The sequence below is a fragment of the Glossina fuscipes genome, unplaced genomic scaffold (assembly GCF_014805625.2).
Source record: "Glossina fuscipes isolate IAEA_lab_2018 unplaced genomic scaffold, Yale_Gfus_2 2, whole genome shotgun sequence".
Lineage (NCBI taxonomy): Eukaryota > Metazoa > Arthropoda > Insecta > Diptera > Glossinidae > Glossina > Glossina fuscipes.
This window is the reverse complement of record NW_023998416.1, coordinates 7,552,735-7,559,510: the sequence shown is the minus strand read 5'-3', so window position 1 is coordinate 7,559,510 and position 6,776 is coordinate 7,552,735.

The window sequence follows — 6,776 nt, the reverse complement described above, 5'->3', positions numbered from 1 at the left end:
TGCACATAGCTGAATGCAACGCTGCACTTAGCGGACTTGCTGCACTTAGCTGAATGCTGCACTGCACCTAGCGAATGTGCTGCATTCTATCATTGAGGGCAATTCTGAATGATGACTCACCGAGTAGTGTTCTATGCAGTCGTTTTAACTGAAATAACTTTGGTTTTTTTTTTGTTTTACTGTTTATTAAAAACAAAACTAAATCAACGCACGGTCTAATTAACTAAACACTCGGCCTCGATAAGTACTATACTTTCAGGAAGCGACGTCATGAGTTTCGCCTTTTATTTTACGCATTTCGAATACATGCGCAAATGCAAAAACAACTAGTAGTATGTCGTGTGCGTTTTACATTTATTTTTCAGCAACTCAGAGTAGGTCGCCTTTAACTTATATGCAGAGACAATGGTGATCAAGAAAAATTATGATTAGAGAGAGAAAGGAAGTGACAGTGGTATTTTGGACTATTTAATCTGTATAATTTCAGTTACGTTAGTGAACAAGGTATGAAGGCAAGGTTTAAATTTATTACGACTTGCTGATGGTAGTGTGGTATTCTCTACAGCAACTAGTAGATTAGTGTAGGATATCATTAACTATAATATAAGAAAAACTTTTGAGTGGTTTTTACGGAAGGCCTCAATAAACTCGTTCAGGGAATAATTTCTGTTACTATTGCAGACTCTTCTTAATCGAATTATGCATTTCCGACTTTGTATCTCCGACATTTGTCCCGAAAAGTTGTATATGCGTCCGTCGCATATATATACAGGAAGCGGAAAGGAAACGAAAAAGTAACAATGGACATATTCAAATTACTCTCTGATGAGCATACGGAAAAGAATCCTGATGCCCAGTTTTTGACGAGCTTAGTGGAGTGGCTAATGGAGTGGCTATCTGCTAACTAAAGGCGAGACGAAACTGTACAGAAACTCAGCGTCAGAACGGCAGATTCCAAATCAACGGCCGTCGAAAGTTCCGCATTTCAAAATGACATTTAAAAGAATTGCGGGATTTATATTCCTTAGATAGTGAGTTAAGGTCTTTTAAATGCGATCTTAAAGATCTCCTCTATATCAAGAGAATTCGAAAAAACAAAATCGATATTTCATCTCTTTACCTGCATTTCCCATTCCATCTCTACTCGTTATACCGTACACTACACACGACGTGTAAGGATATATTAAGTGTCTATAGATAAACGCAACACCCAGAAAGACGTGAGACTGACCTACCTTTTATTAAGCCGTTCTAATCTTGTCTGTCTGTCTCTCCGTCTGTCTGGCCATCGTCTTGTTTTCAACAGTTCGGAATTTTCCAGATATTTAAATGACATCTGGTACTCCGACATGTTTTGCTCCAACGACAAATCCTATTGAAAATGATTCGGGTCGGACTACTTTTTCGACGACTCCTCATCTTATCCTGTCCTATTTTGGAAGGTCATTATAGATATAATTCTATTAAATGAAGTGATGTAAAGTATTTAATGGTGGACTCTGTCCAACTGTAGTTGTTTCATATGTTGCCATGTGCTCTTTGCTGAAACGTAAAAGAAAACATCCTGTCAATATTTGGACATCTAAAAGCCCATCGAGAAAGTATTGTCAATTTTGATATTTTGAAGTCAATATATTGCGATTATAGTAATTGTTGTCACACAACATTCAATAAGTTGATGGGACACGCCTTCAATTTTGCTATCTTTGCTTAAGCTGATGGTTATCCAAGTCTCGCCTTTTATTTTAAAATAGCTTTAGTTGCTTAATATGCATTAACGATCTAAATAACATAAGTTGTAAGCAAGTACTTAACTGTTAGCTTCTGGCAAATATAAAAAAAAAAAAGAAGAAGAAAAAAAAACAGAAAATTTTTTTTTTCTTAAAAGTAAATGTGTTTATCGTTAACCTATGAAAAACTGACAAACTGACTGCCCTACTCTAAGAAGCGAAACATTTAAATCAACATTTACTAGCGCTGGCAACACGTAGTAAACGGCCGTAATAGAGTTATAAAAGAATATACGAAAAACATGTAAATTGCCTGCGAACGACAAGCCTCCGCACTAAAAGAAATAATCATAGCGGCCCATAAAATTCTGAACATAACTATATATAACAAGCGCAACAACGTACAGTAAAAAGGAAGGCGTTCTTTTTATTTCTTCCATCCATATCAACATACCCACACAACTAAACGCGGTATGTGTCAGAAAAAAAAGAGTATGGAAACAAAAAAAAAAAAAAAGGAAAAAAGTTAAAGGAAAGGAAAGAAAACTTCAAAAGATGTCACCAGACTTTTGCAGAAAGTATTTCTCAATGAAATTTACTGTTAGCGTTTTGTTTGTCATAACAGATGAGCTGCTAAAAACACATACACATATAAAAATTATACTAAAGGCAAAAGTCATTTTTGAAATGACATTGTGATGACAGGACATTAAACTAAATGTTGCCGAAATCAAATGGGTGAGCGATAGAGCAACAGAATCAGTCAGCATGTGAACATCATACGTGTTTTAGCGTCTGAGTTGCTTCTAAAACGTTGCATGCTTGCTTGTGTTAATTCACAGCCAATGTTGTTATAATTTAGTTTCGTTTGTAGATGCATTGCCCAGCAACCGCCCCATCATCTTGAAATAATGCTGACGCTGCAATTCCATCATCATGTTCTGCCGCTTGTTGCTGGTAATAGGTTTTATGCTTATTTCTTTGCTCTTTACTTTTTTACTTTTTTTTTCGCTTTTTTTTTTGCTGTTTTAAAATCAACTTCCGCCTACATTTCATATGAGTTGTTTGTTTGTTTTTCTTTGCTAACACAAAAATAAAAAAAAAAAAAAGAAAAAGTTTTCTTCTTGTCTTGAATATTTTCCTTAATTTTGTGTCATGTTTTTGTAATTTGGTGCAGTAAATTCATGTTTCTTTCTTCTTAAATTCTCTACGCTGTGATGCACATTTTGTCCAGTAATTTGCAACACGCTCATTACTCCTCGTAATTATACGCTGAGATGATTTAAGCTTCTTTACCTATCTTACTTTTTGAATCTGTTTCCGTGCGCTCCCTAAGGATTATTAGGGATTATTTAAAGAAAAAGGAAACAAATTATTTTCGTTCAAGGGAAACTGAAAATCTCTCATGATTTCAACACTCAAGCGTTGCTAAATGAGTTTTCATAGAAGAGTTTCGTACGTTTTATGGGTAGATCGGTCGGTTGCAAAGCGCTTACCCTTTCATGCACAATTTACAGGATTAAGAAGCGATTGAATAGAAACGTCATGTGTACTTTAGCAAAACTCACCATTTACCTATAAAATGAAGGCATTCGTGGCATTGCTTGCAATTGAATAAATTTACGAAAGCTTTTCTGAACTCGAATATTAGGTCAGTAAGAACAGCCATCAAATACCACAACTAGCAAGCGTACCACTTTGTTAGTCGTTATTTAATAATTTTAGTATTGCGAGAACATATCTCATATAAGTGGGATGCTTTATGACTTGATGATACATGAAAGAAAGGAGATGTGCAAGTGGCTGCAAGAAATGCTCAGGAAACTCTACGGCATGGTTTCAAAAGCGATTTGCGGTAAAGGAAATGGAAATGGATCAAAAAGATTAGTATACTCTTGAAGTACTGTATACATGCGATTGTAGTTATGGATGCTTGAGTAACTTTGAGGTCTCCCAGATAAAATCATGGGTCCATGGAGACCATAGGTAGGGCAGGGTATAGAGTACTTCGGGGCGTCCGATTAGCCCGTCCGGTAAGTTACTTTCGTTCATCCTTTTGTCCTCATGTGCAGGCTTTTAACAAGTTTATTTCTTCCCTGAGTGGAGCATCTGTAGAATAACATTTGAAATCATCCATTTCAATGATGAATGAAGCCTACGTCCACCCATTTGCAATCTTAAATCCTTTGAACTTTTGCGATTTTTCCGACCTTTTTTTTTGGTTTTATTTTGCTTATCAAACAAAACAAAAAGTAGAAAAAGTTTACGATAAGGAGACAATTTTCTGTTATATGAAAGAAAGTCCTGTCCAAGTGGGGCTCAAACCGCAATTAGTTGGCAGACATTGTATGTTACATAAAAGAGGTCATAAAGCACAAAGCGACAATCGCTTCAGATTCTTGTAAGATGATCAATTACGATTGTTTTGCAAGCACAATATTTCCTTTCTGCTACGAACTGCGACGAAATAACAAAGGACTCCGAATGGTGTCCGAACTAGTGTAAACAATTTATTTTTTAAGCATGCAAAAATCGTGAATTAATGGGTTGTTTGCGTGATTTCATACTTTCGAGATATCTGATTTTCTATGGAAAAAGTGTAATAAAAATTCAAGTCATGATCGTAAGCAAATAAAATGCTGATCGAAGCAATGTCAACCCTTTAAGCATTTTGTTAATTTAGAGAACTTATTCCATCGTACGTCTATGGCTTCAAGTAAATAGTTTAACTTGCTTAAGCTTTCAGAGGAAATATGTTTTGTTTTTCCGTTAAAAGCCAGTGCCATCACAAGTCCTAGTATTCCAATTCATTCCTCTTCCTTCCCTTTCTGACCAGCAACTTGCTGTTGTTGTATATTCAGAATTTCGCAAAGACTAGTTTTGATTTGTGTTCCGATGACCAAGCAAATTTAAATTGAGTAAATTTTTTAGTAGATTTTCCTCTGCTCTTCTATACTTTAATTGAAGAAACATAGAATTAATTGAGACAAAATACTGAACTGATTGCTAAACCGATCTTTAAATTATTTGCAATGAAAGCGTTTAACTTAGTTGAACGTAGAGTTTCTTTACGGTCGATGTTAAGTGACGGTAACAATGTATTTTCTGTAATTTAATGTTCGTTTTGTTGAGAATTTCACCCGCCCACCTAATTATTTTAACGTTGACACTTGACACTTGTACTCCAAGCCAAATGAGCAAAGTAAGCATACATATGTACAGATCATATCTTCTCTTGCATTTCATGCTGTGGTTGTTTTAACATCTTTACCGAAATAAACTATATATGCGCTGTTTTTATGCTGTCGTCACTGCAAGTGTGGGTGTGTTATGTGTTGTGTATTTCAACTATACTTTGTCATCGTTATATTCATCATTTAACTAACGTATTTTTACATAACAGCGCACACGAAATAATGCTTTAGATGAATTTCAAGTTTTCAACATTAAATTACTTTTCTTCATGCGTTTGTTCCCGCTTCTGCTTTTCCACTTTACGGCCTCTTATACATCATCGTTTTCTTTTACTGGGTAATTTACTCTTGATGAAGGTAATTTTTTAATACGACATTTATTTTGATTAGTCATTTATATAAACAGCCACCTTTTATTTTTTTTTTTTTTGTTTTTGTTTTCTTTTCTTTCTTTCATGGTTGGCTTCTTCGTTTTTGAAGAAGGCGCCATACAATCATTTCTTGGTTATCATTATTATTTTACCGCATTCAGGGAGGAGTAGATAAAATTGATTAATTTAAATATTGATTAGTTTAGAGCACAGTCAAATAAGAGAGCGAACGCAATTAAAGTAAAGATTTACAAGTGCCTTTAAGCAGTCAGAACACGTTTTAAAAGTCTTTAAAAGGCGATCTTAAACCCGTTTACTAAATAATCTGAAGCAAATAAAACGCAAGAAAACTTGATACAAAGTGAAAATCAACGCAAGCTACATATATGGATGGCGGCATGATCCGATTTTAATTCGCTTTCTTTAATCCGCATTGTTCGCTGTTTGGAGAAACTACATATCGTCGCTGGGCGTTAGGGAGAAAGGATAACCTGATAAAAGTTGCTCAATAACGATATACTTTCCAAAGGCTTTTCTTTTTTTATTAGTTCTTTTTTTTTTTTTTTTTTTTTTGTTGTATTCCCAGTCGGTAACGCAGGGGCTTTAGAACTAAGGCCATGATTTTCTGCATATGGTTTGCTTAAAAACAGGCCAGTTTGCATCACCATTTCATCTCTTCTTATCTCTCCCCCTTTGTCTATTTCTCTCTCTTTTTTTTTCCGTGGCCATGTCTGTTTCCGCCTTTACCGGCACTGTCCGACTCTGGCTCACCCTCTTTCCATCCTTTTCTACCTTTATCTCTCTCTCTCTCTTTCTTTTTTTTTCTTCTCTTTCTCTGTAGAATTTTTCTTCCATGCGCTAGTATAATCTATAGGCAACTTATTTCTTTTCTCCCTGACCCTGCCTGTTACTGCCTTTCACGCCTTTGCCAAACTCTAGCTCACTCTCATTCTGTCTATCTGTCTCTCTTTTTCTTTCTCGTTCTCTATAGAATTTTTCTTCGAAGCGCTAGTATAATCTATAAGCAACTTTTTTGGCTATATTAAGCTTTGTTTTTTTAGTAAAATCTCCTTTCAACAGGACAGACTGAGTTTAACGATTTGCCTGTTTTCTCATTTATTTCAAACCACAGGATCTCTCGAACAAGACCAGCTGTGGTGGATATTTGAAGCGCCCAGAAGGACTTGACGTAGACCCACCTTTTGCTATATTGTAGGAAACAGAAAATGATTGTGAATCAATTTAAGCTTGTCTGTCCGTCTGCTCGCCATTTGCTTTGGCCCAAGGACGCACGCTATTGAAAATGGTTCGTATTGCACTAAGGACTGAATTCAACGACTTCTCATATAAAGCCTTATTTTGAAAAGTTGCTATATGAGGAATTGTAGGGTGGTGCAAGCTATTTAATGATCGTACGGCATAATATTTTTACTTGTTTTTCCACATTAGTTATCCGTTTGACACAAAAATCTTATCGGATA